Source organism: Tachypleus tridentatus, chromosome 13, assembly GCF_004210375.1.
Source record: "Tachypleus tridentatus isolate NWPU-2018 chromosome 13, ASM421037v1, whole genome shotgun sequence".
NCBI lineage: Eukaryota > Metazoa > Arthropoda > Merostomata > Xiphosura > Limulidae > Tachypleus > Tachypleus tridentatus.
This window is the reverse complement of record NC_134837.1, coordinates 76,380,117-76,406,178: the sequence shown is the minus strand read 5'-3', so window position 1 is coordinate 76,406,178 and position 26,062 is coordinate 76,380,117. Positions and strand designations below refer to the sequence as shown.

The window sequence follows — 26,062 nt, the reverse complement described above, 5'->3', positions numbered from 1 at the left end:
TTCGCGCTAAACATGATCGCCCTCCCAGCCGTGGGGGTGTATAATGTGACGGTCAATCCCACTATTCGTTGGTAAAAGAGTAGCCCAAGAGTTGGCGGTGGGTGGTGATGACTAGCTGCCTTCCCTCTAGTCTTACACTGCTAAATTAGGGACGGCTAGCACAGATAGCCCTCGAGTAGCTTTGTGCGAAATTCCCAAACAAACCAAACCAAAAAAAAGGCCTGCCGCTATTTGAAAATATTGTTTAGTTAACAAAAAACAACAACTTTTTCCTGTTTAATAATATGGCTTATGTATCAGTAAACATTCTGTCACTGTCTAATAATATGGTTTGTTTAAGAGAAGGCGTCCATTCTTTCTGATAGCATGATGTATTTAATAAAAACCTCCCTGAAGCTGTCTGATAACATAATTTATTTAACAAAAGAACATGTTATTGTCTGATAACACGATTTATTTAGCAAAACCTCCCTGAAGCTGTCTGATAACGTAGTTTATTTCGTAAAACAACACCTTCACTGTCTGATAACATGGATATCGAAATAAAACATGGATTATTTAACAAAGAAACTCCCTGTTACTGTCTGATGAAATGTTTTGTTTTAAAAAACTCGGCCCGGCATGGCCACGTGGTTAAGACACTCGACTCGTAATCTGAGGGCCGCGGGTTTGAATCCCCGTCACACCAAACACGCTCGCCCTTTCAGCCGTGGGGGCGTTATAATGTAACGATCAATCCCACTATGCATTTATAAAAGAGTAGCCCAAGAGTTGGCGGTGAATGGTGATGACGCCTTACCTCTAGTCTTACACTGCAAAATTAGGGACGGCTAGAGCAGATAGCCCCCCTGTAACTTTGCGCGAAATTCCGAACAAAAAACTCAATGTCGATGTGTAATAACTTGGTTTATTTAAGAAACGCTCTGTCGGTGTTTGACAAAATAATACCTTTATTTTTTTTCCTTCCCTGATATTATGATTTTTTTTTAAAATTGTTGTAATGGTAACCTGGAGCTGGAATTCTCTTATCAGATGAATTGTAGTTTTGCTCAATATCCATTAATTTACTTTCATTCTTTTGTAAAACTTTAGTGGACTAGTTTTTGATCTTTTTCATTAATTATGATTACAGGAAGAAATGAACTTATTGCTAGGTATATTAAACTCCGAACTGGAAAAACGAGAACTCGAAAACAAGTGTCTAGTCACATGCAGGTGTTGGCACGGCGCAAGTCACGAGAAATACAGACCAAACTAAAGGTACGTATAGTGCTGCCATCTATTTTTAAAATGAATAATTCGAAAACCACATACGTTGCACTTTTTATTTCTTTTGTACTGAGATCTGAGACGTGTACATCACGTATAGTTTACAATGATTACCGCAAAATGGTGGGAGGCAAACCACACCAATAAACAAGTATTTTCAACGTATTATTTAAAGCATTAAATCTCCAAAAAATATAATATCAAACGAGAATAACCTTTATTATAGTGATATATATATAAAGTGAACGCGGTAGATCCCGTGATAGAACTTTATATCTCAGAACTAGTTAGCTGGTTTCGAATCTGCGTGACACCATAAAGTGTTCTCCTACTCTTATAAGTTGTGTATTTTATTAGAAGAGTGAGATTGTGGTGGATTTGGAATGCTGTTCACTCGCTGTTTTCCCACTGGTCAGTTGTTCAAAATCACAGACAAGAACAGAGAGCTTTAATTATTTTGATATAAATAAATATTAAAAAAGAAACGTAAACCTACTTTTGTAGAACACAAAACACTACGTTAAGGATAATATTGTTCAGTGTCATATTAGTAACCGTAGTTTTAGGCTGGAAGTTTGGAATTTGGAAATTTAAAATGACTGTCTTAAACTATCTTATGAGACTTGCAAAGTGCTTTGTGTTATCAAATAATTAGACTTATCATTTTTATAGAATCTGGACTGAGCATGGATATAATGTGGCGATCTGAGGATTGGGGTTGGAGATTGTGATCCAGTTCAATGCCCTCGTACTTTTAGCTCAGATTGTGGTTTCTTGTTAACAACACAAAGAAGACTTTTCACCTGTGTTTTCGTCGTCAGTTAAATCACGAAGTTCCTTAGTTGAATTGAGTTATAATTACCGTTTTTATTGCATACTACTAGTTACAGGGATGGGCTTCTAAAGTTATATATATGATTGGCTTTCGTAACTTGAATAAGACTTAAAATCATTTCTACACAGTAAAACTTTAAATTTGTCTCAGAAACTTAGAACTTGACGATTGTAGAACCTTTCGTTTGTAGCTTTGAACTTAGCGAATAAAAACACTTCAGTGTGTAGTGTTAATTTTCTCCTTTTATGCCAAATCCAACTGTCAAACGACTAGAAGAAGAAAAAAAACATAAACCAGTTTTGTGAACACGAGACGTTCTTCTTGCTAGTTTTGGATGTTGAAGCTCGCTGAAGACCAGTACACCCTAGCAAAGTCAAATGTGAAGCAAATGTTTACCTACAATGTTCGTTGTTAAGTGTAAAGCTGAATAATAGGCTGTTTGTGTTATGGTTATCGTAGGGATCGAACCTCTAGTTTTTGTTTTATGAAGCGCCAAGATTATCGGTAAGTTAGGTAGAAGGGACTGGACTGCTTATAATGTACAAAATCAGTGATTTTCGCTTGTCTAGATAGGATCAACCTCGCGTGAATGAATGTTTTATCGCCATTAATTGTTTTAATTGCAAAGACGTAAAGTGTGTTGAAACTTATTAAATGTGAGCGATTCAAAATGCTAAAATACTTATGTGATAATCCATTATGTTTAACAGAATTGTTTGGCGTTTACATTAAAATATACAGAATTACTTTTGCGAAACTGGTCACGTGAACTTCATTAAATGTTTTATTACATGTAGCTGCGATTTTTTCATTTTATTTTTAAAGAAAATTAAATCAAAAGTTCTCTTTAATTGTTGTGTAATTTTTGAAGTCGAGGTTTAATAGGGTAGTTACTGTTTTATTTTTACAATCCAATAATTAACTAAGTTGTTAGGCCTAGAGCTGTAATTTGTCATATATTTGTGAATGGGGCGAAGCGTGGCTTAGTTGTTACCTGGGATGCTTGATGACAGGTCCAAGGTTCGAGCCATGACATGCCATTGAACATACGCCACATTCAGCTGCAAGGGCGTGAAAAGTTGTAACTGCGTCAATTACTCACGCTATACAGTAAGGTTTCATTCTCAGCAGATAGCCCAGTGTGCCTTTACCCGAAAACAAATGGCCCGGCATGGCCAAGTAGTTAAGGCACTCAACTCGTAATCCGAGGGTCGCGGGTTCGAATCCCCGTCACACCAAACATGCTCGCCCTTTCAGCCGTGGGGCGTTATAATGTGACTGTCAGTCCCACTATTCGTTGATAAAAGAGTAGCCCAAGATCTGGCGGTGGGTGGTGATGACTAGCTGCCTTCTCTCTAGTCTTACACTTCTAAATTAGGAATGGTTAGCGTGTAGCTTTGCGCGAAATTGAAAACAAACCAAAACGAAATGTTCTCCCTCTGATCAGCAGCCCTAATATACGGTCGGTTATGTCTGAATCATCGATATTTATGACAAAGAGCTGTTTAGAATAAAAACGCCAAAATGTTTCCGTTATATTCATTTACATAATCACAATTATAAGTATATATTATGTAAGATACAAACTATCGAGATGGAAGTTGATGCTTAATAATGAATTTGAGGGCGAACGAGACAGAGCAAAAAACTAAGGACATAAAAATAAAAAACTTAGTTACATCTAGTTGAATTGCTATGCGCTACTGCCATCTTTTGATAAAAATAATTACCAAACCGTAAAAAAAAACTTTTGAAAAGTATGCTGGTCAGGTTTAAATGGTACTTTTATGTTTTCTCGTAAATAATTTTCATCATGATGGTTTTGCTTGTTCAGATGTTCAGTATTTTTATTACACGTATTTTGACCACAGAAGCATACAAATAACATTTGTATTTATAACGCATTTTAATAACGCTTGTTTTCATTTTGTTCAACGTACACGTTTTGAAAAAATACACCATTTTTCTGGTTAATAACAGTTTGTTTTTCTCTTCATTAAACGATATTATAATTACGTATTTTTTAGTCTTATGTTATTTCTATATAACGTTAGTAAAGTCAATGTACAGTGTAAATGGTATAATTTAAATTATAGTTATTTCAGTTAGCCAATGCATGACTATAACAAATTAAAACACGGTATTCACAACAATCGTGTATGAGACAGAACCAAAAGCGATAATTAAGGTTTAATACACAAAATTCTCAACAGATGGCGAAAGTATGGCTTTGTGTAAGTATATCCTGGTCCAAATAATAATTACTATGTTTTATTCAATTTACAGGAACACGCTACAAAAGAAGCGGCGCTTCAGTCGATGTCCTCGATGTCTTCTGCTCAGATTGTTTCTTTATTCTACAATCAAGACCATGCTGTCAAGGAGAAAGCTTTACAGTCACTCAGTTCCCTGTCCTCAGCCCAAATCGTGTCTTCTTCTGCCATACCAAATAAAGCCCTCTCATTGGTCACAACTCCCATCAACTACACAGGCACACCTGTAAGTTTTTTCTTAGGTGATGTGTATAAATCTTATTTGTAGTTTATATTCCTGTCATTTCAAAATGATTTCTCGTGTGAAGCACGAGCTTGAAATATTTGTTCCTTAATATTGCCACAAATTTTCAAAAATACGTTTCATCAAAACTGTTTGAAGTAATCAACATCAAAAATTAACATGACACTTTTCTATTGTACTATCTCAGTACTGAAAGTATTATATCAAAAGTTATAAGGAAAACCGTTTAGCAAGAAAAGTATTTTAAAAGCCAGATTTTTTTAAATATCTGCTTTAAGAAACTGAAACTTGCCATTAGAAGTTAATAAAAAATAACATTAGATTTAATGGCAATAAACATTGCATAAAAATGATTAATGCATTGTTTACCTTTCGAAAGATATCTTCAGGTGGGCCAGCAGCGAGTTTACAGACTTACAAAACTAAAATCGAAGTATCAGTTCTCCACAACGTATAAAGTTCAAATGGCCCATTGTGTAGCTTTATACTAATTAATAAATCAAAATCAACCTTCGAAAAAAAAGAGTGCTGTGTTGTAGATATATGTTAAAAATACATTTTCGTAAAGGATTTTCTTCAGTCATTATTGATGAATTAGGCTTACCAAAGACACGTCTTTAAATTTGAAGTTTGTACTATCACCTTAAATCTAAATTAGGAAATAAAGAAACAGGTTTACGAAGTGTTAAAATGTATGCTAATATGATATATAACAAAGTATACAAGGCTTTTGTTAGCGTTAAAAAACTTGCAACATAATTAGGTAGAAGAGGTAAGAATCAGTAGGCCTTACAATTTGTATTACAAACCTGAAAAAAGTATACTCTACGAACAAATATACGCCACAAATCGTAAAGAATTTTCACGTGTTGTAAAAGCTGAAGGAAAAAATTACTTGTAAAGAAGTCTTGAAATATGTTAACAAATTAGTGTTATTTTTATCATTTAGAACCAGGATTCTTTGTTTTTTTTTTTTTGTTTTGTTTTGAATTTCGCACAAAGCAACTCGAGGGCTATCTGTGCTAGCCGTCCCTAATTTAGCAGTGTAAGACTAGAGGGAAGGCAGCTAGTCATTACCACCCACCGCCAACTCTTCAATACTCGTGATGGCCAGATTTGGAACAACCCTGGAAATTGGATCCCTAAGTCAATTCCATCCAGTTTTAGTTTTGACCCATTGTGTGTCTTCTTTCCCCCTCTCTCCCAGTTTAGAAAAGTTGAAGCCTAACTGGCATTGGGTATCGTGTGTTTAACAACAAATGAACAAACTTTTCAATGAAGATAGCAGACATAGCAGAAAGGGTTTAAAGGGAGAACAAACAAGACAATCTATTTCACATTTCATTTCTTTACTTTTCTTATTTTTTTTATATGCAGATTTAAATTCACGTTGCTAGAAATCTATTTATCATATTGATTGAATTTTTACATATGTTCCAATTATAAAATATAATAGTAAGTCTCAAATTTAATAGTCAAGAAATGAAATCTGAAAAGCAAGTGTAGAGAACAAAAATTTTGTAGGAATATTTCATTATATTTTAAACACCTGTAAAGTTTCAGGTAACTAGTATGTCAAACAATAGCAGTGCTACTAAACTGTTTTCATTGTGACAGTGAAAATATACCTTGTATGTTGTTACTAACACACTTTTGAATACTGTCACAACATTCATAGTGTGAGAGGTAAACGATATTTTCTTAGCAGCTGTAATGTATTAAGACAAACATGTAGATTTCATTACATTATTTGAAACACTGGTATCTCACTGATGCATATGTACAGCACTTATGTGGATATGTTTAAGTTAACCATACACATATGTATATATTACTGATGTATATCTGTGTATACCTTGCTATACATACACACAAAATTCTAAAGTCTTAATAGTAACATATTCCTATAAATCTTATTTCTACTATGACTAGCTCTGTTTTTAGAAACTGTTGGAACCTTTTTCATATTCTCTCTTTTCAGGCTCTTCCCTGAACTGCCTCACCTTAAAAAAAACAGTTAAAATATTCTTCACTGTATATATTCTCAGAATAACTCACATAGTTAAAATATTCTTTACTGTATATATTCTCAGGATAACTCACATAGTTAAAACATTCTTTACTGTATATATTCTCGGGATAACTCACATAGTTAAAATATTCTTTACTGTGTATATTCTCGGGATAACTCACATAGTTAAAATATTCTTTACTGTATATATTCTCAGGATAACTCACATAATTAAAACATTCTTTACTGTATATATTCTTAGGATAACTCACATACTTAAAACATTCTTTACTGTATATATTCTCGGGATAACTCACATAGTTAAAATATTCTTTACTGTATATATTCTTGGGATAACTCACATAGTTAAAATATTCTTTACTGTATATATTCTCGGGATAACTCACATAATTAAAATATTCTTTACTGTGTATATTCTCGGGATAACTCACATAGTCAAAATATTCTTTACTGTATATATTCTCGGGATAACTCACATAATTAAAACATTCTTTACTGTATATATTCTTAGGATAACTCACATAGTTAAAACATTCTTCACTGTATATATTCTCAGGATAACTCACATAGTCAAAACATTCTTTACTGTATATATTCTCAGGATAACTCACATAGTTAAAACATTCTTGACTGTATATATTTTTGGGATAACTCACATAGTCAAAACATTCTTTACTGTATATATTCTCGGGATAACTCACATAGTTAAAACATTCTTTACTGTATATATTCTCAAGATAACTCACATAATTAAAATATTCTTTACTGTATATATTCTCAGGATAACTCACACAGTTAAAACATTTTTGACTGTATATATTCTCAGGATAACTCGTATAATTGAAATATTCTTTACTGTGTATATTCACAGGATAACTCACATAATTAAAATATTCTTTACTGTGTATATTCTCAGAATAACTCACATAATTAAAATATTCTTGACTGTATATATTCTCAGGATAACTCACATAGTTAAAACATTCTTGACTATATATTCTTGGGATAACTCACATAGTCAAACATTCTTGACTGTATATATTCTTGGGATAACTCACATAGTTAAAACATTCTTTACTGTATATATTCTCGGGATAACTCACATAGTTAAAACATTCTTTACTGTATATATTCTCGGGATAACTCACATAGTCAAACATTCTTTACTGTATATATTTTTGGGATAACTCACATAGTCAAAACATTTTTTACTGTATATATTCTCGGGATAACTCACATAGTTAAAAAATTCTTGACTGTATGTATTCTCAGGATAACTCACATAATTAAAATATTCTTTACTGTGGATATATATTCTGTATATTCTCAGTTAAAACTCTGTATATATTCTCTAAGTAGTAAAACATTCTTGACTGTATATATTCTCGGGATAACTCACATAGTCAAAACATTCTTTACTGTATATATTCTCGGGATAACTCACATAATTAAAACATTCTTTACTGTATATATTCTCAGGATAACTCACATAGTTAAAACATTCTTGACTGTATATATTCTTGGGATAACTCACATAGTCAAAATATTCTTGACTGTATGTATTCTCAGGATAACTCACATAATTAAAATATTCTTTACTGTGTATATTCTCAGGATAACTCATATAAGTAAAATATTCTTTACTGTATATACTCTCAGGATAACTCACATAGTTAAAACATTTTTCACTGTATATATTCTCAGGATAACTCGTATAATTGAAATATTCTTTACTGTGTATATTCACAGGATAACTCACATAATTAAAATATTCTTTACTGTGTATATTCTCAGAATAACTCACATAATTAAAATATTCTTGACTGTATATATTCTCAGGATAACTCACATAGTTAAAACATTCTTGACTGTATATATTCTTGGGATAACTCACATAGTCAAACATTCTTTACTGTATATTTTCTTGGGATAACTCACATAGTCAAAACATTCTTTACTGTATATATTCTCGGGATAACTCACATAGTTAAAACATTCTTGACTGTATATATTCTTGGGATAACTCACATAGTCAAAACATTCTTTACTGTATATATTCTCGGGATAACTCACATAGTTAAAACATTCTTTACTGTATATATTCTCGGGATAACTCACATAGTTAAAACATTCTTTACTGTATATATTCTCGGGATAACTCACATAGTCAAACATTCTTTACTGTATATATTCTTGGGATAACTCACATAGTCAAAACATTTTTTACTGTATATATTCTCGGGATAACTCACATAGTTAAAACATTCTTGACTGTATGTATTCTCAGGATAACTCACATAATTAAAATATTCTTTACTGTGTATATTCTCAGGATAACTCATATAATTAAAATATTCTTTACTGTATATACTCTCAGGATAACTCACATAGTTAAAACATTTTTGACTGTATATATTCTCAGGATAACTCATATAATTGAAATATTCTTTACTGTGTATATTCACAGGATAACTCACATAATTAAAATATTCTTTACTGTGTATATTCTCAGAATAACTCACATAATTAAAATATTCTTTACTGTATATACTCTCAGGATAACTCACATAGTTAAAACATTCTTGACTGTATATATTCTCAGGATAACTCATATGATTAAAATATTCTTTACTGTGTATATTCTCAGGATAACTCACATAGTCAAACATTCTTTACTGTATATTTTCTTGGGATAACTCACATAGTCAAAACATTCTTTACTGTATATATTCTCGGGATAACTCACATAGTCAAAACATTCTTGACTGTATATATTCTTGGGATAACTCACATAGTCAAAACATTCTTTACTGTATATATTCTCGGGATAACTCACATAGTTAAAACATTCTTTACTGTATATATTCTCGGGATAACTCACATAGTTAAAACATTCTTTACTGTATATATTCTCGGGATAACTCACATAGTCAAACATTCTTTACTGTATATATTCTTGGGATAACTCACATAGTCAAAACATTTTTTACTGTATATATTCTCGGGATAACTCACATAGTTAAAACATTCTTGACTGTATGTATTCTCAGGATAACTCACATAATTAAAATATTCTTTACTGTGTATATTCTCAGGATAACTCATATAATTAAAATATTCTTTACTGTATATACTCTCAGGATAACTCACATAGTTAAAACATTTTTTACTGTATATATTCTCAGGATAACTCGTATAATTGAAATATTCTTTACTGTGTATATTCACAGGATAACTCACATAATTAAAATATTCTTTACTGTGTATATTCTCAGAATAACTCACATAATTAAAATATTCTTTACTGTATATATTCTCAGGATAACTCACATAGTTGAAACATTCTTGACTGTATATATTCTCAGGATAACTCATATGATTAAAATATTCTTTACTGTGTATATTCTCAGGATAACTCACATAGTTAAAACATTCTTGACTGTATATATTCTCAGGATAACTCACATAATTAAAATATTCTTTACTCTGTATATTCTCGGGATAACTCACATAGTTAAAACATTCTTTACTGTATATATTCTCGGGATAACTCGCATAGTTAAAACATTCTTTACTGTATATATTCTCGGGATAACTCGCATAGTTAAAACATTCTTTACTGTATATATTCTCGGGATAACTCGCATAGTTAAAACATTCTTGACTGTATATATTCTCGGGATAACTCACATAGTTAAAACATTCTTTACTGTATATATTCTCGGGATAACTCACATAGTTAAAATATTCTTTACTGTATATATTCTCGGGATAACTCACATAATTAAAATATTCTTTACTGTATATATTCTCAGGATAACTCACACAGTTAAAACATTCTTGACTGTATATATTCTCAGGATAACTCACATAATTAAAATATTCTTTACTGTGTATATTCTCAGGATAACTCACATAGTTAAAACATTCTTGACTGTATATATTCTCAGGATAACTCATATGATTAAAATATTCTTTACTGTGTATATTCTCAGGATAACTCACATAGTTAAAATATTCTTGACTGTATATATTCTCAGGATAACTCACATAATTAAAATATTCTTTACTGTGGAAATTCTCAGGATAACTCATATAATTAAAATATACTCTCAGGATAACTTGCATATTTGTTTTGAATTTTGTGCAAAGCTACACAAGGGTTATCTGTGCTAATTATTCGTAATTTAGTAGTGAAAGAGTAAAAATGGAAAACAGTTAGTCATTACCATCCACTTTTGGGCTTCTCTTTTACCGACGAATAGTGGGATTGACTCTCACATCATTATGTCCCCACAGCTGCAAGGGCAAGTGTGTTTGGTATGATAGGGATTTGAGTTCACAGCCCTGAGATTGCAAGTCGAATGCCCTGACCATCTGGCCATGTTGGGTCCTCTCATGTAGTTGAAATATTCTTTCTTGTATATACTTTGAGCTAACTTTAAGAGAAATGGTGGTTTCACTTCTAACTTGTATTTCATACTACAATAAACGTTAGCTAAATATAGGAAATTAAATAACATATATATAATTATATATATTAATATTATTATTATTTATTAAAAACTGGAGTAAGCAAATACTTTGACATTTGTGTGATTTGTTAGGTGAAAGGGCTGTGGCGTGTTTTTAATAAGTTATGTAATTTTTAAATTATTTATATAAAGAAAAAGAGTTGACCCATCATTTCACTTTTTTTTTGATGATTTAAATTTATGATAAATTGTTATTTTTTCGTATAGTTAAAATATTTAATCTTACCATTTGTCTTAATCTGAGGAACTGTTAATTATTTTATTACTTACATTTTCAGTTTTGGCAGACGAATATTGGACAGCCTGTTTCCTCCGAAGAGTAAGAATATTTTTGATGTTGTTATGATTAGTGGGGAAGGACAAATATCAGTCCTTTTATTGTACACAGACATGAAATTGGATCAACACTTACTGTAGTGTTTAAAGTGAATCAGTAAATGTTAACACATTAAAATATTTGAAAGAGTTAAAAAAGTGTCCTATTGGTAGTTTATAGACAGGCATGAGAGCTAACTCACGTAGTTAAAATATTCTTTATTGTATATACTCTCAGAATAACTCACATGTTTCATATAGAGTACATAACATAGATATAGTTTATACCATAGAGTCATTCATATTGTTGTTTCGGATATACCACATAAAATACATCTAGTTTATTCATAGGGTCCTTCAAATTGTTTGATTATTTCGAATTAACCACACAATATTTAGTTTACAGATTTTTTCAAGTTGTTTTTTGATGTAACCCCTTAAAATTGATCTAGTTTATACCCTAAACTCTTTCAAGTTTGTTTTTGATGAAACCACATAAAACATATATAGCTTATACCATAGAGCCTTTCAAATCGTTCTTTGTGGATAAACCACAAAATTATTGATTTAGTTTATATAGTATCATTTTTTAAGTTGTAACTGGTACTTAAGACATTTTACATTTTAAATCTAATGAGTGATATTTCATGTTGCTTTAACCTGTTGACTGCCAAGTCAGCTGCTACAATACAACTTTAATGCTTCTTCATTTTGTAACCATTTTCGTGACGCCATTTTGGATCGAAAGTAAAACAATTTGTAAATAGGTCAAATGCACGTATGTTGCTGACATCTAGCGTTGAAGTTAAGTATTATTGAGAACGAATTAACTCGTCCGCGGCATTGTGTTACCTCTCGGCTTGGACGAGTTATCTCGTCTACGGCACTGAACAGGTTAAAACTTTTCATTCTTACTGCGCGTGTATTGAAATATTACTTACGTTCAATACTTCTTTTGACTGTCCTTTTCTGTTTTTGGAATAAACTGATTATAAACGTAAAACGTCAGAATTTCTGTGAAAAATGGCTCGCTATTGTTCAATTCTGTATTTATATAGTATTAAACCCTTCGCCAGTCAACCTTACGGAATGACACTGAAGCCACCGAGTTCCACAGCGATTGGTAGTGTTGATCTTTTGCCCCCCGACTACAGCGCCCTCTTGGGAGGGTCGGGCAATTGCCACGCATAAGCTTCGTCTGGTGGAATTTTCAGCGTTTATGGAACAGCAACAAGACAATGACGCAGTAAGTTAAAAACATGTGAATAATCAAATATAGATTAAAACAAATAAGCAATTTTTTAAAATACAAATTATCAATCTACTTTGAAAAAAATTCATTTTCGGCGACAAAAATGTGACAAGTCAGTATTGAGTGTTTGTAAGAAAGGTCTTCTGTCTGTTTTGTTGTCAAGGGTGATTTACCCATTGTATTATAAAACATTCTTATTTAGCTTAAATACATATGTTGCATAGTATTAATTTTAACTTTCTAGAATATTCCATGAAAGTGGTAGATTACCAGTATTTATTCATATATATCTAGAATAAATTAAATGTATAGCTATTTGTTTTCTTTTATTGAAATATATTTATTCTTTAGTACCACAGGCATCTTTTCGTTCATATTAGAGGTCTACCAAGCTATTCGGACCCTGTGCTAGAGGTAAGAAAATCGGTGAAAAACAATAAATAATAATGAATATTTTTAATAAATAGATAATTCGTGATACGTTTGTTTTAACAAACAAAATAAGAATCCTATGGATTTTACGTTAAAATACTTTTGTTTGCCAGATTTTGACTCTCTTACTGGAGTCTTCGTCAGAAAACAATGATAAAATGAACGATAAAAATTCGTTTAACTGTGAAACACTGTATTAAAATAGGTATCCACGCAAGTCATAACATCTGGTATTAATGTTATAAAACGTTTCGAATTATGATGAATATAGAATATAAATCGATTGCCCCGATTTAATAAACATAAGAGAAATACCATCATGGGAATTAAAAATAGAAATACAAAATGAAGGAACTTCTGTACATCAAGAACCCTAAACAAAAATTGTAATAAAGATTCTGTTAATAGTTAAAGATGTAGTTGTTAATTTTCACACTTTACCTTTCATTATGCCACTCCCCTTCACACCAAACATGCTCGCCCTTTCAGCCGTGGGGACGTTATAATCTTACGATCAATCCACACTATTCGTTGGTAGAACAGTAGTCCAAGAGCTGCTGGTGGGTGGTGATAACTAACTGCCTTACCTCTAGTCTTACACTGCTAAATTAGGGATGACTAGTGCAGATAGCCCTCGTATAGCTTTGCATGAAATTAAAAAAACAAAACAAATCATTATGTTACAAAGTAAAGTTTTTGAATTATAAAGAACAAACTTGTAAAGATGACCAGTTATGAGTGTGTTTGTGTGTTAATATTAATCACTTGAAGTTGGCTGCCTCAGTTACCATAATTTTTGGATATTGCCCGATGGTGTACATGGAGTATTTTGTTTTTGAGGTTTTGTCCAAAAAAGGGTCCAGATTTCCACTTTTAATAAACCTCTCACTTCCACATACCCAGAGTTGGTCGTCTTGATTATCATAATTTTATGTATGGTAACTTGAAACTGTCCAACGATGTTCATGGATTCTTGTTTTAAACTTTTTATCGGAGAAGGGAAATAAAAACTATTTTAATATGTCCCTGTATGGCCAGGTGATTAGGGCGCTTGACTCTCAATCTGCAGATCCACGGTTCGAAACTTCGTCCCACCAAACATGCCCACCCTTTCAGTCGTAGGGGCGTTATAATGCTGTGGTCAATCCCACTATTTGTTGGTAGAATAGTAGCCCAAGAGTTGGCGCTCGGTTGGTGATTATGACTATCTGCCTTCCCTCTTGTCTTACACTGGTAAATTAGGGATGACTAACAAAGATAGCCTTTGTGTAGCTTTTTGCGAAATTCAAAACACAAACAAAAAACAAAACAATAGTTCAGCCATGGGGTCGTTATAATGTGACAATCAATTCTTGGTAAAATAATAGCCCAAGAATTGGCGGTAGGTGGTGATGAGTAGCTGCCTTCCATCTAGTCTTTCACTACTAAATTAGGGACAACTAACCCTCGTATAGCTTTGCACGAAACTCTACACAAACAAACACTTTAGAAACACAAGTACTTAAATAAATGTAGTCAATTCTTACTTTCTACAAAGTATGGTTTGCAACTATCATCTAATGAGGTCATTGGGTGTTTAATAACAAAGTGAAGGGGAACATTATCTAACATTGTCTTTCTTAACAAGCACCCTCAATTGGTTAGAGTAGAAACACAATATCTTATGGTTGTCAAAATTTTCTTTTCTCATGTTTTCGTTAAAAAAATATTTTTTTATATTCTATTTTTTTGTTTTTTAGGCAGTGGATATTAGACAAATTTACGATAAGTTTCCAGAAAAGAAAGGAGGGTTAAAAGAGTTATATGACAAGGGGCCACAAAATGCATTTTTTCTGGTGAAATTCTGGGTAAGTAGTAGCGAAATTACTTTTTTTTAAATTAACTCAATCAACATTTATTTGATTTCTAAAAGCTGGGTTGTTTAGGCAAGGCCTGGCATGGTTGGGTGGGTTAAGGCATTCGAATCGTAATCTGAGGGTTGTGGATTCGAATCCCCATCACACCAAACATACTCGTCCTTTCAGCTGAGGGTGTTATAATGTTACGGTTAATCCCACTATTCATTGGTAAAAGAATAGCCCAAGAGTTGGAGGTGGGTGGTGATGACTAGCTGCCTTCCCTCTAGTCTTACACTGCTAAATTAGGGATGGCTAGCACAGATAGCCCTCATGTAGCTTTGAGCGAAATTCCAAAAGAAACTTGTTTAGGTGTCGTTTGCTTTATAAGTTTTTGCGTGAATAATCGTCAAAAGGTTTCAAAGTGTTTATCCTTTCATTTCAAGCGAGATGCCATTGTTATAAATGGTATTTCTGTTTTATTTTTATGATGAAGTTAATAAGGTTATATGTCACAGTCTCTTACTTCAAACTCCTGGTCAGTAAGAAGGCTGCAACAGCCCCCTACCTACAAATACAGATCGTCAGATTCGAAATCTAAATTTCTATCACAGGGCAAACATACCTCTGAAAATAAATATTTGACGAATTTTGTGAAGAATCAATAGAATTATAAGGATATGGGGAAGTGTAGAAATTAATGAGACTTGTAAATCAATTGTTGTAAAACTATCCGTCCTTAATTCAGCAATGTAAAAATAGAAGGAAAGCATCTAGTCATCACCATCCACTGCCAACTCTTGGGCTACTCTTTTACCAACAAATAGTGGGATTGGCTGTCGCATTATAACGTCCCCAAGGCTGGAAGGGCGAAAATGTTTGGTGTGAGGAAGATTCGAATCTGCGACCTTCAGATTAAGAGTCGAGTGCCTTAACCACCTGGCCATGCCGGGTTTCTTTGTAATCTATCAGTTAAAAAATCAAATGCGCACAAAGTAATACATCACCATACTGTTCTTATTTTTACTTTTTCACACCTCTCTTCTTGAAGTTGATTTGTTGTCCGTGGTGTGTTTTAGGCGGACTTGAACACGAATATTCAAGATGAGGCTGGTGCTTTTTATGGAGTCACGAGCCAGTGAGTTTTTTGGTTTTTTTTAGTAATATATGTATATAATCTAGTGAAAAATTTTATTGTAATAGAAACCAGTAGGTTAATAACAGTAAAAATATAATTACAGATTAATTTGAAATGTTAATGATGTCAGACAGATATCATGATAGGTTTTGTTTTCAGTTTATAAATTATTGAATTCTTGTGTAGTCTTCTTACTGATGTATCCGAATCAGTTTCCACAGAATTAATTTTTTTATTTACATGCAACTGTTTTTGTTAGGTAAACGTTTGTTATTTTTCTAAAGATGTTTGGTTACTACCATAGAGTCTTTTGCTATTTTCTCTCTAGATACGAAAGCACTGAAAACATGACTATTACCTGTTCTACAAAAGTCTGCTCTTTTGGTAAACAAGTGGTAGAAAAAGTGGAGGTATTTATTATATTATTATCGATTAGCATGAAATAATTAATTAGCTATTTTTATCCTTTCTATTTAAAGGAACAGTTAATGTTCTGCATCTTAAAGTGTAGAACAAAATGAATCATGCTTATCTGAAGTGAAAAACCATAATATAACTTTCTGTTTATTAGTACTGTAAACAGCATTAGATACACCTATATTTGGCATTTAAATACAAATAAACAGTGTACAATTACTCTCTTAATGCTTTATGTATTTTATTCCCTATTACATAATTTCGAAAATACCAGTATAAGTGACTTTTTGCATTAAGATTTCCAGTGTGCAAGTGTTTTAATATGAAAAACGTTAATTTCACAGGTTTGATTACAATAAATATTAATCTTTCATGTTCTTTCGTTTGAGTATAGAAAGTGCACTCATATGTTTGAATTAAAGAACTGTTAATCTGATACATCTGAAATCAAGAAGGGTTAACATGTTATGTTTGAATACAAGAATCTTTAGTCTGTTACATTTGAATTTAAAATTGTTAACCTGTGGCATGGGGATTCATAAACACTTAATCCATTATTTTTGAATATAAGAAATATTAATTCTTATTGTAAGACAGAGGAACAATTAGAAGTGTGTCGACATTTCAAAAGAGTTAACTCAAAACCTGTTTGACCAATTTTGTACAAATAACTAGTAACTGATTTTGTTATTAAGTTATAAAAAGATTCCCTGCCTGTTAGAAGCAGATTTTACTTCACGGAAAAGATAAAAAAGAAAACTGTTCACCAAAAAACGAAACTAAGAAACATAGGCCAAAACATACTGTCTTTGTGGACGAATTATGTCAAAAAGATATTTCCAGTTTTGAAAAAATATAAAATATGCTAATCTATCAGATTGGTAAACAACAAAGGGTTTCCATTAGAAGTGCTTGAAAACACTGTATTCCCATTGTCCCTCCATTTAACACTATTGGTGATTTACCCTACCTATAATATTGTTATTTGTTGAAAATAAAGCCCACCTGAAACAGCAGGTAATGTGCTGTATATCTTTTAAGTGTTAAATACATTTATACCTTGCCTTTGAGTAAATATTTACCTTTAAGTCAGAGACAATGACGTCAAACTGCCTTTCAACAATGAAGCTACAAGTACGCAACTGTTTTGAGTTGCATAGTATTATTTGAGAAGTGATTACATTTTTAATCCCATAGTTGTAAGAGTATTGTTTAGACCCAATGCATTGTTTTCATTCTGTAATAAATGTATATATTTTAGAAATTCGAATTTATTCCTCAGGGTTGGATCAAAATAACAACCTACACTGTCCTCAGTGATGCTAAAATATCCCTTTTGATCTATGGTTTCAAATTGATGTTCTGATCTTTAAGAATAGGCTAAGCCTTATCAAATTAGAGCTATTACATATATATATTCTCACCTTATATTCTTATTACTTATACCAAATGTTGATTTAAATTCTAAGTGTTTCTGAGAGGTGTTTTCTTCATTCTTAAGTTGTAACACCTGAAAAAAGGACAACCTTCTAGAAATGCTAGATCTTTAAAGTTCATTTGTTTGTTATTTGTTGCTTTTTTAACTTAATATTCATCACTACATGTTTTCTGTGGCTCATAGACAGAATATGTTTTTTCTTTATGCAGTTTTTAACGTAATATTCATCATTACATGTTTTCTGTGAACCATAGACAGAATGTTTTTTCTTTATACAGTTTTTAACTTAATATTCATTACATGTTTTCTGTGGCCCATAGACAGAATATGCCCGGTTTGAAAACGGTCGGTTTGTGTTCAGGATCCATCGCTCACCCATGTGTGAATACATGATCAACTTTATACATAAGCTAAAAAATCTTCCAGAAAAGTACATGATGAATAGTGTCCTAGAGAACTTCACCATTCTACAGGTATTGTCTGCTTGTTTCTAGTTAAGCACAAAGCTACACATTTGGCTATCTGTTTTCTGCCCAACATTTGTATCAAAACTTAATTTTTAGTGTTGTAAGTCCACGGAGATACTGCTGTGCCACTGAAGGAATCTTACAGGTAAGGTCATTAATAGTGTCTTACAAAACATTACCATCCATCCTTCAACTAAGGTCATGACTAGTGTCTTATAAAACATTACCATCCATCCTACAGGTAAGGTCATGACAAGTGTTTTACAAAACATTACCTTCCATCCTACAGGTAAGGTCATGAATAATGTCTCACAAAATATTACCATCCATCCTACAGGTAAGGTCATGAATTATGCAAAACACTACTATCTATCCTACAGGTAAGGTCATGAATAGTGTCTTACAAAACATTACCATTTATCTTACAGGTAATGTAATGAACAGTGTCTTACAAAACATTACCATCCATCCTACAGGTAAGGTCATGAATAGTGTCATTAGAAAACATTACTGTCCATCCTATAGGTAAAGTCATGAATAGTGTCTACAAAATATTACCATCCATCCTAGAGGTAAGGTCGTTAATAATTTCTTAAAACATCTTTACCATCCTACAGATAAGGTCAAGGTCTCTGCACAATGCCACCATTTTACAAGTAACAGCTTGAATAGTTTCATAAAATGCTTTACACCCTGCAGGTGAGATCATGGATGGTGTCTCAGAAAGCTTTGCCATCCTACAAATACGGTCATGAATTCACGTTAGAAAACATTGTTACTCTACAGGCAAGGCCACGAATGGTGTCTCATCAAAACCAACCATCCTACAGTTAAGATAACGATTGATGTCTCAGAATGTTTTACCATCTTATAATAATACATTGGTAAACAATGATTTATCAATATGTATGAATGCTATATTTTTTAGGCAAAATACTACATGTTTTAACAGAACATTGGTATGTCTTCTTCTAGTAAACTCATGCATGAATGGTGTCTTAGAAATCATTCTATAAGTAAAACTGTAAATAGTTTCTTGTAAGATTCATTGTTTTATAGATTAAATCATAACTAAACTCTTAAAATTCTGAATTTTCAATTGCTTTCAATATTTGTTGTTTTATTAGTCTCTAATACTGGCAATAGTTATCAGGTATCACTGTGTGGAAAGGTTACCACTTGAGTTAGAGGTTGCCAGGTAACAGGAGATCAAAGGATGCTGCATGAAGGTTATGTAATATGCAAATTATGTCAACACCTGAGGGTTGAGTGATTTTTATGGGGCCACTGGTGTCTCAAGGTCATAGTTCCATCAAGTGCCACAAAATGGTACGTTGGTAGAAGGAGGGGGTAGGATGATAATGTTATCAGTGCAAGCAAACCACCAGAGAGTGATGTAGATCTATATGTTATTAACTATAGCATAACACTTAAAATTAATTATTTTATTTTATTTCTGTAACCTTGTTTCTACAATTATCAACATAGAAAAGTTTTTATCACAGTTTTGCTTCATAAATGAAACGTTAAATCTGCCATTTTCATATTATCAACTTCATGTTTTTCACTTGCATATTAAATTGCACACATTTTACAAAGGTGGATAGTGTTACTAGATGGATAGTTCAACAAGATGATTAGCTTATTATGAATGTCTCAACATCTCATCAACATCTACATTTTATAAGTAAAAAACTGTTACTTTTTATTGATAATATTTCTTTGCATTATTTATAACAATAAATTAATTCTTGTCAAAATATTTTATAGGATAATAGATGGTGCTACTAAGGACAATTTTACCATACGTCATAGGATGATCAATTTCATCACTGGTATTTTACTTTATTTACATAGCATATCTTCATGAAAAAAATGTCCTTTTCAGGACAAATATTTCTAAAAGATGTTATGTAAATATTTAGACAACAAAACAAACCATTTTCTCTGCTACTGAGTAATTTGATGATGCTGATCCTAATTATTGTTCACCTCTGATTTTTGAATTATGAGAGATTTATTTAAAACATTCTTTATATATCATGAAAGTGAGAACTTTATCTAACTCTTATTTATTCATTGGAAATTATATTTTAGAATGTTAAAAAACAATACATAATAGCAATACCAGTTTTTAAAACAATGAGTATAATAATATCATGTACTGAACATGCATCCAGTCTATGTTCAAAACCTTCATCATGGTATTTTTATTTTTGTTATAAAATATCTGCTTCACTTGTTTGACATTTTGTATATGTTCTCAGTTTCGTGCTGTAAAACCAGTAGTAAAAACCATCGTCACAGGATTCCATCTTCTTTGATATCTCTGTTTTATTGTAGAAATGTCTTGATTGAATTGCCCACCATGCTCAACATTCACTGCACCTAGATCATTTGGAAAGAAGTCTAAATGGGGGTGTACGAAGTGCATCTGTAGTAACATCATAGACCCCATTTTCATGTAGTTCTAAAGCATACAATCAGTTGTCACAGCATGAATTTCGTTTCTGTGACTTCATAAGAAATTCAGCAATTCTGACAACCAGTCTGAATCATTTCCAGGCAGTAAGTCCTTTCTGATTCTGATTGAGTACTGCTTCGAAATCTTCATCCATTAGCTATTCCCGAATCTTTGGCTCAACAATGATGCCTCCTTTCATTTTTGCTTCACTGATTTTTGGAAGTTTTTCACACAAAAGCCTAAAATCATTATCATCTCTGTCCATTCTTTTTACAAAATTATTTTTAAGTCCTAGATTTATATGAAGTGGGGGCAGAAACAAATTTTGAGGATTCACTAAAAGTTCGTACTTGATATTCTGTTTCCTTGGTATTCATTCTTTCACACCTACCATTCCTTCTTTCTGAAACAATTTTTACCATCTTGGCTGCTACAGAGACACAAAAAACATAACAATATTGGGAAAGGCCTAGCAGGAGTGCAGTAACCTTTAGATTCCTACATATGTTCTACCTGTCGTGATCATATTTGATGGTCTCGTGTATAACTGAATAGTTCAATATAGAAGTGAAAATATATATGTATTAGATCATAAAAAACACAACCAGCTATAGAATAATAATGGAACTGTTTCCTTTTAATATAAAAGAAATTAAAACAATGGGTATAATGAAATCCTTTCAGGATAGATAACCATAAAACTAATAAAATATTGGCTACAATACAGGGTGTTCAGAAAGTCACTGTGCAGTTTTGTAATCATAGTTCATTCAGTCTATTTCAAGCCACCAACTGATAGCAGTGTTTAGAAAGAAAATAAGAAGGATCCAAGCCTGTATTGATGCCAGCAGGGGTCACTTTCAACATTGTTTATAATTGTCATTCATATTTACCTCCTGTATTCTATATTGAAACATGTCTGTTAATAAATACATAAGTGTACAGTGACTTTCCGAACACCCTGTATTTGCTTTCAAATACTGGACCAGTTAAGATTACTATGTGATAAAAATTGACCTAAGTAACACACTGTGTATAATGGTTATCCCATTAAAATAATGTTTTGACTGTAACTTTTAGGACATACAATTAAATCTAGAGATTGATGGTGTAATCACACGTTCAGACCCTTACAATGAGATAATCATCCCACTGAACCATCTCTTTATAGAATGAGAGTCCATCCACCTAACAGAACCTACCTAAATAACATAATTTACCATCCACCAATAGAACCTTAGTAATGCAAGCCTTCTAGTAACACCATCCACCTTTATGAAACACTTAATTTTTTCATGATAACTATAAACATAAGTTGAGACGAAATTAAATCTGGATGCAGCCCAACAGAAGTATATTAACGCTGTTCACCTAAAGAAACACTGTCCGTCTGTCTAAAGTCACAGTCTTTAGTAAGGCCTCGTAATAATAGCACATTCCGCCCATAGAAGCACAGTCAGCCTTTGTAAGACATACGTAACACGTAAGTGATGATTGTTTGTTTGTTTCTTTTTTAATTTCGCGCAAAGCTACGCGAGGGCTATCTGCGCTAGCCGCCCCTAATTTTGCAGTGTAAGACTAGAGGGAAGGCAGCTAGTCATCACCACCCGCCGCCAACTCTTGGGCTACTCTTTTACCAACGAATAGTGGGATTGATTATAACATTATAAAGCCCCTACGGCTGAAAGGGCGAGCATGTTTGGCGCGGTGGGGATGCGAACCCGCGACCCTCAGATTACGAGTCGCACGCCTTAACTCACCTGGCCATGCCGGGACAAACTATAAAGTAATTGTCAACATGTGTTAAATGAAGTATTTTGTCAAGAACTTATTTACTGTTATACACAATAAACATCCTAGTTATATGGGTTGAGAAATAGGGTAGAAATATATTTAATTTTTAAAGCCTAATTATTGAAACATATGGATAAAGTGAAACAGTAAATTTTGTTATTAAAAGTAAGCCCTTTTCAGGAGAGATACTTGTAAAAAAAAAAAAAAAAGCTATGCAAATAAGATAAAATACTGTTGGGTAATCGATTATCCTACAAACTAAGGTAATATTGTCTTTAGTGGCATTATTCGTTTGATGGTAACACTATCCGCCTATAGCAACAGGCCCTCTGATATCGAACTATGATAATACTCCTTCTCTGAGACAGTAATGGAATTATAACGTCATTGCCATCTGGTGCTCATAGCGAATCAGTTATGTAACCCTCAGGAGATATTATTTGATCTTCACTTACTTGGCGACCCCCTACTGAGGCGGCATCGTTTGGACAACTAACTTCTACGCCTGACAAACAAATCGCTCTGATATATCAAAGAGTATTTTATTTAAAAGAGATGCATTTACTGAGCTTGTATCAACACTTTTTGTTTTTCACTTACCGTATAAAACTTTGTTTGTATGTCCAAAATAGGCTTTGCCAACATGCATTGTTACCTTTGAAGGACCGTTGATGACTTGTAGATTTTTTATAGGACCATGAAATAGTTCCAAGATTTTTCAGTCAAAAGGTTTGGTTGTTGTTAAGTGGAAAGCTACACATTGGGCTATCTGTGGCCTGTTCACTACGGATATCGATACCCGATTGTTAACATGATAAGTCTGCAGCCAGCCATTTGGAGGGCGGGTGTTTGTTTTTTTATAGCAAAGCCACATTGGGCTATGTGCTGAGCCCACCGAGGGGAATCGAACCCCTTATTTTAGCGTTGTAAATCCTTAGACATATCGCTGTACTAGCGGGGGGACACATTTGGAGGGAGGAGAAATATTGCATTTGACAACAACACCTAGAGTCATTGACTAGAGTCAAAGTAGGGGTGACAGTTATGCTAAATCTAGAGAAGTTCAGTGAAAAGAAAGTTAAAATAAATTAAAACTGATTTTTATCCAACCGTCCAACTCTGTGATTCCAACAACTTAACTGGCATTGCTATAGAAAAACTTGGTTACCGTGAAAATCCTAATTAGCGTTGTTACAAAGAGGTTCGTTGTCAAGAAAACCATACTATTTAATATGTTACAATTTCATCAACTGGTTTATATGTTTATGTTTAAACATATTTCGAATAAATATTGTGCTGTTATTTTGTTAAATCATTTAAAACTGATTTTATCCACGAAGTTTTCTAAGTAGTAAAAATATTTGTGTTGTTAAAGTTATTTGGCTGTGTAAGTAACTCTGATTTCTTTATGGTTAAGTTTAAAATAACTTATTATTTGGCAAAACAATTCTTGTATTTGATAACAATTAGAACCACTGAATGAGTAAAAGTAAAGGTGACAGTTGTCTTAAAAAGACATTTTAACACTGGTCAAACAGCTAATTATTTATTGTTTGTTTGTTTAATTTTGCGCAAAGCTGCACGAGGGCTATCTGCGCTAGCCGTCCCTAATTTTGCAGTGTAAGACTAGAGGGAAGGCAGCTAGTCATCACCACCCACCGCCAACTATTGGGCTACTCTTTTACCAACAAATGGTGGAATTGACCGTCACATTATAACGTCCCCACGGCCGAAAGGGCCAGCATGTTTGGTGTAACGGGGAATCGAGCCCGCGACCCTCGGATTACGAGTTGAGTGCCTTAACCACCTAGCCATGCTGGGTCATAGTTATTTATACGAAATTCTGTTGGTTTTTCAGAGATTATTAAGCCTATTGCTATGTGTAGAGAAGGTATATATTGTTGGGTATCAGTGACTGAAGATTAGTGTTTTTTATGATTTTGGCACTTTTCAGGTTGTAACGAACAGAGAAACTCAAGAGACGTTGTTGTGCACTGCTTATGTTTTTGAAGTTTCTACAAGTGAACACGGAGCACAACACCATATCTACAGATTGGTGAAGGACTGAAATATCAGCTTCTCATTTTATCACATCAGCTCATCTGACATCTTTCTTCAGTGCCTAGAATCCAATTTCTCCGTGGCCTAAGCCTGTACATAAGTTGTGATGTAGAGGACGAGTTAGAGATGAGTTTTCACATATTACATGTTTATTTTTTACCCGCAACGTGGGGAGTTTCGCACCGTTTGTGTTGTATTGCTACATGTTAGGATTTTTTTTATGGCCATGACATCTTGTAACTTGACAAAAATAGTGGAAAGTTCATTTGTTTACATCGTTCTTCAAGCAGATGTCAGCAGAAATCCTGTTGACCATAACCCCTTAACAACGACAGTTACTAGTAGAATTCCTGTTGACCATAACCTCCTGACAGAGACTGTTGTCAGTTGAAATTCTGTTGATCTAAACCTTCTAACAACGACAGTTTTCAATAGAAATCCTGTTGAACAGAACTTCTTAACAACGACAGTTATCAGTAGGCCTATCCACCCTCTTCAGTTTTCCTCCTGAGAAAATTTCCACCCGACTTTTTCGATGACAGTTGTCAGTAAAAATGCCTCCTTTCTCCACCCCTGTTGTCATGACATCTGTCAATAGAATCAATTACTCTACCAGAAATTGGATGTGAACAATATTTTTTGTTTAGTTTTGTTATAGTTTTGATTTTATTTTTTAGTTGTGTGGTTTTTATTTGCTCTGTGAGTTTTTATTCTTGTTTTTTTTATAAGATATTTTGTTGCAAAATGCTTTTAAATAGAAACGAAATAAGCGAATATATTTCCTGCAAGTGGACAGCATCAGTTTCTACATGTGAGAGCTAGTGATTCAGTTGAGGCAACTAAATCAGTCTGCACAGAAAGGTTTGTATCAAACTCCGTGATCAAGAAATAAAACATGCTCATTTTTCTTTCGAAGAATTGGATTCGAAATTATGTTTAACTAATTGAATAACTTTAGTTCTATATATAAATGCAACAACACGTTTGGTCTTATACCCAACCACCCTACTCACATTTGTTTGGTGAATGCTTCGACAGATATACATATTACTCTAGTTTAAAAAAAAAAAAGGTTACTGTACAACAATAAATTACTTTAATAAAAACGCGCCCACTTTAGATAGGTGATGCAGGTTTTCGTCGTCACTTTTAGTTGTTTGATGTATGTTGTCTTCACCACAATACAGCCGTAGTACTACCGGTCACGTTTAATTGTGAAACACATTTCGTAACTTCACCTATTCTACAGTTTTCAAATTAT

General features: G+C 32.9%; 1 pseudogene across 1 annotated transcript in view; it reads left to right on the top strand.

Annotated features, from left to right (window-relative positions):
* LOC143238596 (transcriptional enhancer factor TEF-1-like) overlaps positions 1-25,719 on the top strand; it is an 85,212-nt pseudogene extending 59,493 nt beyond the window's left edge. Inside the window, exons 3-12 of the transcript XR_013020660.1 lie at positions 1,133-1,260; positions 4,391-4,603; positions 11,467-11,507; positions 12,562-12,749; positions 13,107-13,169; positions 14,927-15,034; positions 16,102-16,160; positions 16,489-16,570; positions 18,336-18,488; positions 24,695-25,719. The product of XR_013020660.1 is annotated as a transcriptional enhancer factor TEF-1-like (transcript). The remainder of the gene's footprint in view (positions 1-1,132; positions 1,261-4,390; positions 4,604-11,466; positions 11,508-12,561; positions 12,750-13,106; positions 13,170-14,926; positions 15,035-16,101; positions 16,161-16,488; positions 16,571-18,335; positions 18,489-24,694) is intronic.
* The last annotated feature ends 343 nt before the right edge of the window (positions 25,720-26,062 follow it).